Below are 9618 nucleotides of genomic sequence, written 5' to 3' on the forward strand. Positions count from 1 at the left end.
GACAACACACACGGTCGGCAACATCGGGCGTGGCATGACATCACAACATTTGGACAATACACACAGTCGAACGATGTCGGGCGTCGCACAAAGGTCGAACGACGTCAAGCATGGAATGACATCACCGCCCTTGCACTGCACGCACGGTCGGACTTCGTCGGGCGTGGCATTCAATCATCGCCTTTGGGCAGCACACACGGTCGAAAGACGTCAAGCGTGGAATGACATCACCGCCCTTGCACTGCACGCACGGTCGGACTTCATCGGGCGTGGCATTCAATCATCGCCTTAAGGCAGCACACACGGCCGAACGACGTCGGGCGTGGCATGACATCACCGCCCTTGGACAACACGCATGGTCAAAAAACATCGAGCGTGGCATGACATCATCGCCTTTGGGAAATACACACGGTGGAACCACGTCGGGCGTGGCATGTTATCATAGCCCTTGGATGGCAAACACGGTCGAACAACGTCAGGTGTGACATGCCATCACCTCCTTTGGACAGCTCACACAGTCAAACGACGTCGGGCGTGGCACGCCTACATCGCCTTTGCGCAGCACACACGGTCGAATGACGTCGGGCGTGGCATGACATCACCGCCCTTGGACTGCACGCACGGTTTGACGACGTCGGGTGTGGCATGACATCACCGCCCTTGGCTAGCACACACTGTCGGCAACGTCGGGCGTGGCATGACATCAGCGCCCTTGGACAGCACACTTGGTCGGCAATGTCAGGCATTGCATGACATCACCACCCTTGGACAGCACACACGGTCGGCAACGTAGGGCGTGACATGACATAACTTCCCTTGGACAGCACACACGGTATGACGACATCGGGTGTGGCATGACATAACCTCCCTTGGGCAGCGCACACGGCCAGACTACGTCAGGCGTGGCATGACATCACCACCTTTGGACAGCACACACGGTCGAACAACGTCGGCATGCCATCATAGCCCTTGGACGGCAAACACGGTCGAACAACGTCAGGCGTTATATGCCATCACCGCCTTTGGACAGCACACACTGTCGAACGACGTTGGGCGTGACATGCCATCACCGCCTTGGATAGCACACATGATCGAACGACGTCGGGCGTGGCATGTTATCATCTCCTTAGGACAGCACACACGGTCGGACAACGTCGGGTGTGGCATTCCATCACCGCCCTTGGACAATACACAAGGTCGGACGACGTCAGGCGTGGAATTACATCACCGCCCTTGGACAGCACAAACGGTCGAACGACGTCGGGCGTGGCATGATTTCACCGCCCTTAAACAGCACACACGGTCAAACGACGTCGGGCAGGTCATGCTATCATCGCCTTTGGGAAGCCCACACGATCGAACGACGTCAAGCGTGGCATGAGATCACCGCCTTTGGACAGCACATAAGGTCGAACAACGTCGGGCGTGAAATGCCATCATCGCCTTTGGGCAGCACACATGACCGACCGACGTGGAGGTTGCATGCCATCACCGCCATTGGACAACACAGACAGTCAAACGACGTCGAGTGTGGCATGACATCACCGCCCTTGGACTACAGGCACGGCCGGACGACGTGGGGCGTGGCATGACATCACTGCCCTTGGATAGCACACACGGTCGGCAACGTCGGGCGTGGCATGACATCATTGCCCTTGGACACAACACACGGTCGGCAACGTTGTGCGTGGCATGACATCACCGCCGTTGGACAGCACGCACGGTCGGACGGCGTCAAGCGTGGCATGCCATCATCGCCCTTGGACGGAAAACACGATTGAACAACGTCGAGCGTGGCATGCCATCACCTCCTTTGGACAACATACACGGTCGAACGACGTCGGGCGTGGCATGCCATCATGGCCTTTGGGCAACACAGACGGTCGAACGACGTTGAGCGTGGCATTCCATCATCGCCTTTGGACTAGCTCACATAGTCAGACAGCGTCGGGCGTGGCATTCGATCATCGCCCTTGGATGCCAAACACGGTCGAACGTTGTCGGGCGTGGTATGCCATTATCACCTTTGGGCAGCACAAACGGCTGAACGACGTCTGGTGTGGCATGCCATCATCGCCGTTGGACTAGCTCACACAGTCGGACGGCGTCGGGTGTGGCTTGCCATCATCGCCATTGGACGGCAAACACGGTCGACGACGTCGGGCATGGAATGCCATCATCGCCTTTGGACAAGTTGACACAGTCGAACGACGTCAGGCTTGGCATGACATCAGCGCCCTAGGACTGCACACACGGTCGGACGATGTCGAGTGTGGAATGACATCACCGCCCTTAGACAGCACGCACAGTCGAAGGACATCGGGCGTGGCATGACATCATAGCCTTTGGACGGCACGCACGGTCTAGTGACGTCGCGCATAGCATGACATATACCGCCCTTGGACAGCACACACGGTCGGCAACGTCGGGCCTGGCATGACATCACCGCCCTTGGACAGCACACACGGTCGGCAACGTCGGGCGTGGCAAGACATCACTGCCCTTGGACTGCACACACGGTCGAACTATGTTGGGAGTGGCATGACAACACCGCCTTTGGACAGCGCACACAGTCGAACGACGTCGGGCGTGGCATGCTATCATCTCCCTTGGGCAGCACACACGGTCGAACGACGTCAGGCGTGGCATGCCATCATAGCCCTTGGACGGCAAACACGGTCGAACAACGTCAGACATGACATGCCATCACCACCTTTGGACAACACACACTGTCGAACAACGTCGGGCGTGGCATGCCATCATCGCTTTTGGGTAGCACACACAGTCGAATGACGTCGGGCGTGGCATGCCATCATCGCCTTTGGGAAAAACACATGGTAAAACTACGTCGGGCGTGGCATGACATCACCTCCTTTGTGCAGCACACACGGTCCGACTACGTCGGGCGTGGCATTATGTCATCGCCTTTGGACAGCACACATGGTCAGATGACGTCGGACGTGGCATACCATCACCGCCGTTGGACAGCACATATGGTCGGATGACGTCGAGCGTAGCATGACATCACCGCCCTTTGACTGCACGTATGGTCGGACAACGTCGTGCGTGGCATCACATCACCGCCATTGGACTGCACGCACGGTCGGACAACGTCGGGCGTGGCATGACATCACCTCCCTTGGACAGCACACACGATCTGCAACATCGGGCGTGGCATGACATCACCACCCTTGGACAGCACACACGGTCCATAAAGTCGGGTATGGCATGACATCACCAACCCTCGACAGCACACACGGTCGGACGACGTGGAGCGTGGCATGACATCACCGCCCTTAGGCAGTAAACACGGTCAAACTACGTCGAGTTTGGCTTGCCATTATCGCCTTTGGGTTGCACACATGGTAAAACAACTTCGGGCGTGGCCTCCCATCATCGCCATTGGACGACGTCGGGCGTGGCATGACATCATCGCCTTTAGGTAGCACACACGATCTAATGACGTCAGGCGTGGCATGCCATCATCGCCTTTGGGCAGCACAAATGGTTGAATGACGTCGGGCATGGCCTGACATCACCGCCCTATGACTGCACACACGGTCAGACAATGTCGGGCGTGGCATGACATCATCGCCTTTAGGCAACACACACGATCGAACGACGTCAGGCGTGGCATGCCATCATCGCCTTTGGGTAGCACAAATGGTTGAACGACGTCAGGCGTGGGATGACATCAGCGCCCTTGGACTGCACACACGGTCGGACACGTCTACCGTGGCATGCCATCATCGCCTTTGGACAGGACACACGATCGAACGACGTCAGGCGTGGCATGCCATCATCGCTTTTGGGTAGCACAAATGGTTGAATGACGTCGGGCGTGGCATGACATCACCGCCTTTGGACAGCACATACGATCGATCGACATCGTGCGTGGCATGCCATCACCGCCTTTAGGAAGCACACACTGTCGGCAACGTCAGGCGTGGCATGACATCACCCTATTTGGACAGCAGACACGATCGAACAACGTCAGACATGGCATCACATCACCGCCCTTGGGCAGCACACACGGTCGGCAACGTCAGGCGTGGCATGAAAACACCGCCTTTGGTCAGCACACACAGTCAAACGACGTCGGGCGTGGCATGCCATCATCGCCCTTGGGCAGCACACACGGTCAAATGACGTTGGGCGTGGCATGCCATCATAGCCCTTGGACAGAAAACACGGTCAAACGACGTCAGGCGTGACATGCCATCACCACCATTGGACAGCACACACGGTCAAACAATGTCGGGCGTGGCATGCCATCATCGCTTTTGGAAATCACACACGGTCGAACAACGTCGGGCGTGGCATGCCATCATTGCCTTTAGGCAGCACACACAGTCGGACGACGTCGGGCATGGCATGCCATCACCTCCCTTGGACAGCACACACGATCGGACGACGTTAGGTGTTGAATGACATCACCGCCCTTGGGCAGCACACATGGTCGGCAACGACGGGCGTGGCATGACATCATCGCCCTTGGACAGCACACACGGTCGGCAACGTTGTGCGTTGTCAGTCGTCATCGCCCTTGGACAGCACACACAGTTGGACGACGTCGGGCGTAGCATGACATCACCGCCCTTGGGCTGCACACACAGTCAGACTTCATCGGGCGTGGCATGACATCACCGCCATTATGCAGCACACACAGTCGAACGACATCATGCGTGGCATGCCATCACCGCCCTTGGACAGCAGACACGGTCGGACGACATCAGGCGTGGAATGAAATCACTGCCCTTGGACAGCACACACGGTCGGACGTCATCGGGCATGGCATGATATCAGCGCCCTTGCACAACACACAGGGTCGAACGACGTCGAGCGTGGCATGCCATCATCGCCTTTAGGTAGAACACACGATCGAACAACGTTGGGCACGGAAAGACATCACCGCCCTTGGACAGCACACACGGTCGGCAACGTCTGCGTGGCATGACATCAACGCCCTTGGACAGCACACACGGTCGGCAAGGTTGAGCGTGGCATGACATCACCACCCTTGGACAACACACACGGTTAGACGACGTCGGGTGTGGCATGACATCATCGCCTTGGGACTGCACACACGGTCGGACGACATCAGGCATGTTATGACATCATGCCCTAAGATAGCACACACGGTCGGCAACGACGGGCGTGGCTTGACATCACTGCCCTTGGACAACACACAGTCGGCAACGTCAGGCGTGGCATGACATCACAACTGTTGGACAACACACACGGTCGAACGATGTCAAGCGTGGCACGACATCACCGCCATTGGACAGCACACACAGTCAAACGACGTTGGTTGTGGCATGCCATCATCGCCTTTGGAAAGCACACACGGTCGAACAACGTCGGGCGTGGCATGCCATCATTGCCTTTAGGCAGCACACAAGGTAGAACGACGCCAGGCATGGCATGCCATTATCGCCTTTGGATAGCACAAATGGTCGAACGACGTCTGGCGTGGAATGCTATCATCACCGTTTGACTAGCTCACATAGTCGGACGGCATCATGCGTGGCATGCCATCATCGCTCTTGGACGGCAAACATGGTCGAACGACGTCAGGCGTGGCATGCCATCATCTCCTTTGGACTAGCTGACATAGTCGGACGGCGTCGGGCGTGGCATGCCATCATCAACATTGGGCAGCTTAGACGATCGAACGACGTCGGGCGTGGTATTCCATTATCGCGTTTGGACTAGCTCACATAGTCGGACGGCGTCGGGCGTGACATGCCATCATCGCCATTGGACGGCAAACACGGTCGAACGACATCAGTCGTGGCATGATATCACCGCCTTTGGACAGCAAACACGGTCGAACGACGTCGGGTGTGGCATGCCATCATAGCCCTTGGTCGACAAACACGATCGAACAACGTCGGGAGTGGCATGCCATCACCGCCTTTGTACAACATACACGTTCGAACGACGCCGGGCGTGGCATGTAATCAGTGCCATTAGACAGCACACACGATCGAACGACGTTGGGCATTGCATGCCATCATAGCCCTTGGACGGCACACACGATCAAACAACGTCATACGAGGCATACCATCATCGCCTTTGGACTAGTTGACACAGTCGGACGGCGTCGCGCATAGCATGCCTTCATCGCCCTTGGATGGGAAACACGGTCGAATGACGTCGGACGTGGCATGCCATCACGGCCTTAGGACATCACACATGGTCGGACGACGTCGGGCATGGCATGCCATTATCGCTTTTTGGGCAGCAAAGACGATCGAACGACGTCGTGCGTGGCATGATCTTACCGCCCTTGGACTGCACGCACGAACGTTTGACGTCGGGCGTGGTATGACATCACCGCCCTTGGATAACACACACGATCGGTAACATCGGGCGTGGCATGACATCACAGCCCTTGGACAATACACACGGTCGGCAACATCGGGCGTGGCAGGACATCATCGCCTTTGGACAGCACACACGATCAAATGACATCAGGCGTGGCATGCCATCATTGCCTTTGATCAGCACACACGGTCGAACGACGTTGGGCGTGGCATGCCATCATCGCCTTTGGGCAGTACAAACGGTCGAACGACGTTCGGCGTGGCATGCTATCATCGCCGTAGGACTAGCTCACACAGTCAAACGGCGTCGAGCGTGGCATGCCATCATTGCCCTTGGACGTCAAACACGGTCGAACGACGTCAGGCGAGACATGTCTTTATCGCCTTAGGACTAGCTTACACAGGCAGACGGCATCGGGCGTGGCATGCCATCATCAACCTTGGACGGCACACACAGTCAGATGACGTCAGCTATGGCATGCCATTATCGCCTTTTGGGCAGCGCAGACGGTCGAACGACGTCTTGCGTGGCATGAAATCATAGCCCTTTGACTGCACGCATGATCGGACAACGTCGAGCGTGGCATGACATCATCGCCCTTGGATAGCACACAAGGTCAGCAACATGGGGCGTGGAATGACATCATCGCCCTTGGATAGCACACACGTTCGGCAACGTTGGGCGTGGCATGACATCACCGCCCTTGGATAGCACACACGGTTGACAACGTCGGGCGAGGCATGACATCACAGCCCTTGGAAAGCACATACGGTCGGCAATGTCAGGCGTGGCATGACATCACCGACGTTTGACAGCACACACGGTCGAACGAGATCGAGCATGGCATGACATAACCTCCTTTGGATAGCACACACGGTTAAACGACGTCAGGCGTGACATGCCATAATCGCGTTTGGGCAGTACAAAAGGTCGAACGACGTCCAGCGTGGCATGCCATCATTGCCTTTGGACTAGCTCACACAGTCGAACGGCGTTAGGCGTGGCATGCCATCATCGCCCTTCGATGGTAAACGCGGTGGAACGACGTTGGGCGTGGCATGCCGTCATCGCCTTAGGGTAGCACACACGGTCGGCAACGTCAGGCATAACATGAAATCACTGCCGTTGGACAACACACACGGTCGGACGATGTCGAGTGTAGCATGACATCACCGCCGTTGCACATCACACACGGATGAACGACGTCGAGCGTGGCATGAGATCACCGCCTTTGGACAGCACATACGGTCAAACCACATCGGGTGTGGGATGCCATCATCGCTTTTGAACAGCACACACGGTCGAACGACGTCGTGCTTGGCATGCCATCATCGCCTTTGGGCAGCACACGCGGTCGAATGACATCGGGCATGGCATGCACTCATTACCTTTGGACTAGCTCACACAGTCGGACAGCGTCGAGCGTGGCATGCCATCATCGCCCTTCTATGAAAAACGTGGTCGAACGACATCGGGCGTTGCATCACCTCACTGCCTTTGGGCAGCACACACGGTCGAATGACGTTGGGCGTGGCATGCAATAATTGCCTTTGGGAAGTACACATGGTCGGACGGCGTCTGGCGTGGCATGCCATCATAGCCCTTGGACGGCACACACGGTTGAACGACGTTAGGCGTGACATGCCATCACCAGATTTGGACAGCGCATATGGTCGAACGACGTTGGGCGTGGCATGCCATCATCACCTTTGGGCAGCGCACATGGTTGAGCGACGTCAGGCTTCGCATGCCATCATAGCCTTTAGGCACCACTCCCGATCGCACGACATTGGGCGTGGCATGCAATCATCGCCTTTGGAAGGCACACACGATCGAACAACGTCGGGCGTGGCATGTCATCATAGCCATTAGACGGCAAACACGGTCGAATGACATCGGGCATGGCATGCCATCACTGCCTTTGTAAAACACACATGGTCGAAAGACGTCGGGCATGACATGCCATCACCGCCTTTGGACAACACACACGGTCCAACGAAGTCGGGCGTGGTATGCCATCATCGCCTTTGGGCAGTACACACGATCAAATAACGTCGGGCGTGGCAGGCCACCATCACCTTTGGGAAGCACAAATGGTCGAACGATGTCGGGGGGTGGCATGCCATCACCGCCCTTGGACTACACGCACGGTCTGACGATGTTGGGGGTAGCATGACATCACCGCCCTAGGACTGCACGCATGGTCGGACGACATCGAGCGTGGCATGACATCACCGCCCTTTTACAGCACACACGGTCAGCAATGTTGGGCATGACATGGCGTCATCGCCGTTTGACAACATACACGGTCGGACGACGTCAAGCGTGGCATGACATCACTGCCTTTGGACAGCACACACGGTCAAATAACGTCGGCGTGGCATTCCATCATCGCCTTTGGACAGCACACACGGTCAAACGACGTCGGGCGTGGCATGCCATCATTGCCTTTCGGAAGCACACACGCTCGAACGACATCGGGCGTGGCAGACCATCATCGCCTTTCGACTAACTCACACTTTCGGACGGCGTTGGGCGTGGCATTCCATCGTCTCCCTTTGACAGAAAAAGGCGGTCGAACAACGTTGGGCGTGGCATGTCATCATCGCCTTTGGGAAGCACACACAGTCGACGTCCTCGGGCGTGGCATCACATCACCCCGTTTGGATAGCACAACTGGTCGAACGAAGTCAGGCGTGGCATGTAATGATCGCCTTTGGGAAGCACACACGGTCGAACAACATCGGGTGTGGCATGCCATCATAGCCCTTGGACGGCAAACATGTCGAACGTTCTCGGGTGTAACATGCCGTCACAGCCTTTGGATAGAACACATGATCAAACTGCGTCGGGCATGACATGCCATCACCGCCTTTGGACAACACACACGGTTGAACAACGTCGGGCGTGGCATGCCATCATCGCCATTGGGAAGCACACACGGTCAAACGATGTCAGGCGTGGCATGCCACTATCGCCTTTGGGCAGCACATATGGACGAACAACTTGGGGGTGGCATGCCGTCACCGCCCTTGGACTACACGCATGGTCAGACGATGTCGGGCTTGGCATGACATTACCGCCCTTGTATAGCACACACGGTCGGCAATGTCGAGCCTAGCATGACATCACCACTGTTGGACAGCACACACAGTTGGACGGTGTCGAGCATGGCATGACATCACCGCCTTTGGGCAGCACACATGTCGAACGACGTTGGGCGTGCCATGCCATCATTTCCTTTGGACAGCACACACAGTCGAACGACGTCCAGCGTGGCATGCCATC

Source organism: Solanum lycopersicum, chromosome 6 (genome assembly GCF_036512215.1).
Source record: "Solanum lycopersicum chromosome 6, SLM_r2.1".
In the NCBI taxonomy this organism is placed as follows: domain Eukaryota; kingdom Viridiplantae; phylum Streptophyta; class Magnoliopsida; order Solanales; family Solanaceae; genus Solanum; species Solanum lycopersicum.